The sequence below is a fragment of the Chrysochloris asiatica genome, unplaced genomic scaffold (genome assembly GCF_000296735.1).
Source record: "Chrysochloris asiatica unplaced genomic scaffold, ChrAsi1.0 scaffold00001, whole genome shotgun sequence".
Lineage (NCBI taxonomy): Eukaryota > Metazoa > Chordata > Mammalia > Afrosoricida > Chrysochloridae > Chrysochloris > Chrysochloris asiatica.
This window is the reverse complement of record NW_006408519.1, coordinates 34,490,147-34,493,852: the sequence shown is the minus strand read 5'-3', so window position 1 is coordinate 34,493,852 and position 3,706 is coordinate 34,490,147. Positions and strand designations below refer to the sequence as shown.

Below are 3,706 nucleotides of genomic sequence, written 5' to 3'. Positions count from 1 at the left end.
ATGCAACCTATAGTGGAGTCTTTGATATTTATCAGTATTTTAAGTTCTCTTCACTTTTAGCAAGCAAGGTTGTATCATCTGCAAATTACAAGTGTTGACGAGACTTCCTCCAGTCCTGACGTCACATTCTTCTTCATATAATCCAGTGTCTCAGATTATTTATTCAGCATACAGTGTGAGTAAATACGGTGAAAGGATACAACCCATTCCTGATTTTAAACCATTCAGTGTCCTCTTGCTCTGTTTGAATGACTGCCTCTTGGTCTGTGTACAGGTTCCTTATGAGCATAATAAAGTAGTGTGGAATACTCATTCTCCATGTGCTGTTTTACTTTGGCTTGAAAACCTAATCTCTATTTGTCATTCCTGAGCCAGTGAAGTCCACTCCTGCTCTGAAGAAATGTTCCAAGAAGGCAGTAAGCAAGGCGCAGAAGAAGGAATGCAAGAAGTTCAAATGCAGCCTCCAGAAGAGCTACTCTATGTGTACAAGGTGCTGAAGCAGGTCCACCCAGACACTGACAGCTCATCCAAGGCCATGGAGATTATGAATTTCTCTGTGAATGACATCTTCAAGTACATCACTGGTGAGGCATCTCTTCTGGCATGTTACAAGTGTTCCACCATCACGTCCTGGGAAATCCAGATGGGCTATTCACTTGCTGCTGCTAGGGGAGTTGGCCAAGTATACTGTGTCTGAAGGCACCAAGTACATCAGTTCCAAGTAATCCAAGTAAGTATCATCACACCCAACCCCAAAGGGGTTTTAAGAGTCATCTGAAAAAAACAAAAACAAAAACAAAAGAATATGCATTCTCCACAGTATTGTCCATAGTTAGTCATGATCTACAGTGAAAATCTTTGTATAGTTAGTAAAGCACAATAAACATCTTTATCAGATTCTCTGCTTTTAGCCAAGATTCTTCTGATGTCAGCAGTGACATCCCTCATTCCATGTCTTCATCTGAATCAAACTTGAACCTCTGGAAACTCATTGTCAACATATGATTGCAGTCCATTTTGAATTTTCTTTAGCACAATTTAACTTGTATGTGATATTAATGATATGTCCTATAACTTCCACATTCCATTGGCTTACCTCTGTTTGTAATGGGCATAATTCCAATCAGTTGGCCAGATAGTTGTCTTCCAAATGAGTGAGTACCTCCAATGCTGCATCAGTTTTTTGAAAGATTTCAATTTGTATTCCATCAATTTCCTGAGCCTTGTTCTTTGCCAGTGCCTTCAGAGAACCTTGGACTTCAGTAACATTGACTTTTGATCGTATGCTACCTTTTGAAATGGTTGAATATCAATCATTTGTTTTGGTCCAGTCACTCTGTGTATTTTTTCCATCTTTTGATACTTTTCTTATTATTTAAAATTTTGTTGAAAGGATATTTCTGTATTGTAAGTGGATGGTTAAAATAATTTTCTTACGTTATTCACTTTGCAAATGCTGAGCATTGTTCTTCCTTTTTGATTTCTAACTCCAGGTATTTGCACATTTCATTATAATACTTGATTAGGTCTTCTCAAGTTGCTCTTTGAAATGTTTTTTTCAGCCCTTTTATCTCCTAAAATCTTTCATTTGTTTTAATGTCTATGTTGGAAGCAAATTTCAGAGTTTCTGCTGACATCCATTTTGGTCTTTGCTTTCTTCCTTATCTTCTTAATGACCTTTGCTTTTTTCTTGTATGATGTTCTTGATATCACCCCAAAACTCTTCTGGTTTTCAGTCATTCCTGTCTAATGCAACAAATCTGTTCTTGAGATGACCTTTGATTTCAGGTGGGATATGTTCAAGGTCATATTTTGGCTCTTGTGGACTTGTTTTAATTATTTTCAGCTTCAGCCTGAACTTGCATATGAGCAATTTATGGTCCGTTCCACAGTCTGCCCCTAGCTTTGTTTTGGTTGATGATAATGAGCTATTTCACAATCTATTTCCACAGATGCAGTCAATTCGATTTCTGTATATTCCATCTGGTGATGTCCATGTGTATAATTATATTTTATGTTGTTCAAAAAAGATATTTGGAATTAAGAAGTCTTTTGTCTCACAAAATTCTATCATACTTCAATAGTGAGTAATCGTTGTCAAGAATAATTGCAATTGTCAGAACTGTAAAGGTAGAAATGTTGTAACAAAAACAGGGGAATAGTTAATATTACAGTCCAGAAACAGAGGACCCTAGGACCATCAAGGTAGAAGAGTATGAACGGAATGTGGAAACCTATCCAGAGAAGCAGCAACACCAGAGATGGAGGCAGAGATGAGGACATGAAGAAAGAGAGTAGCTGACAATTTTAGACTCATGGAAAGAGAAAGATTGAGTGCTGGTGGCCAGGAGGTAGGCTTGTAGAATGTGCCCTTTGGTTGTTTAAATTATTATAAATTCCTGAGTGTTTTTCTGTACATTCCCCACCCTCCACCCCCGCTAAAAATAAAAAAAAAAACAGAGGGAATAGAAGTGAATACTGTTGAATGATGATGCATGGAGGAGATTGTAATCATTGTAATGAAACCATGATGTAAAACTAATGTTCTAACATGTAAACTACCACTCAGTTCACAATAAAAACTTGAAAAAAAATTCTACCATGCAATCTCCAGCATTGTTTCTATCACTAAGGCCATGTTTTCCAATGACTGATCCTTCCTTTTTGTTCCCAATCTTTGCATTCCAATCACCAGTAATTATCAATACATCTTGATTTCATGTTTTATCAATTTCAGACCAAAGAAGTTGGTAGAATTCTTCAATTTCATCATCCTTGGTTTCAGTCCTTGGTGCATAAATTTGAATAACAGTGGTATTAACTGATCTTCCTTGTAGACATTTGGATATTATTTTGTAACAGACAGCATTACACTTCAAGATAGATCTTGAAATGTTCTTTTTGATGTTGAATTGCGATGCCGTACCTCTTCAATTTGTCATTCCTGGCATGGTAAACCATGTGATTGTTAGATTCAAAATGATCAATACCAGTCCATTTCAGCTCACTAATGCCTAGGATATTGATGTTTATGCATTCCATTTCGTTTTTGACAACTTCCAGTTTTCTTAGGTTCATAATTTATACGTACCACATACCATGTTCCAATTATTAATGGATGTTTGCAGCTGTTTCTCCTCATTTTGAGTTGGGTTCATCAGTAAATGAAGTTGTTACTCCATTCGTGCCATAATGATCAACTCTACTTTGATGAGCAGCTCTTACCCAGTCTTATTTTAGTACCATCCAAACTGAAGCTTGGAAGGCTTACAGTTAGGGGAATTTGTAGCAGAATCAAGAAATCCATTGCTTTCTAATTCAAGATGCTCAGCTGCTCCTGGAGCAGCCATCTTGGGAGAGACCAAGTCGGGGAAGGATCAGAATAGCCACGAAGGCCTGACAGAACCACGGAGATACAGGTTTGGACATTTTTTTTTTTTTTTGGTAACTGTTCAACGGTCTCTCCTGCTTGCACACCTCAATTCTGGTGGCTAGAGGGGATGCCTGAGTGAATGGAACCCTACCCCCATCCTGGAAAGTTATACTATGCATGTGCACAGATCTTCTCAAAATTTACAGTGACAGATTCCACTTAAAACCAAACAGCCACCACTCACCTGTCAGTTTGTCATACCGTGGTAACTTGTCAGTTGCTGTGATTCTGAAAGCTATGCCACCCGTATTTTAAATACCAGCAGGGTCACCC

General features: G+C 37.8%; 1 pseudogene; it reads left to right on the top strand.

The window, feature by feature from the left end:
* The first annotated feature begins 356 nt into the window (after positions 1–356).
* LOC102837865 overlaps positions 357–3,706 on the top strand; it is a 51,268-nt pseudogene continuing 47,918 nt past the window's right edge.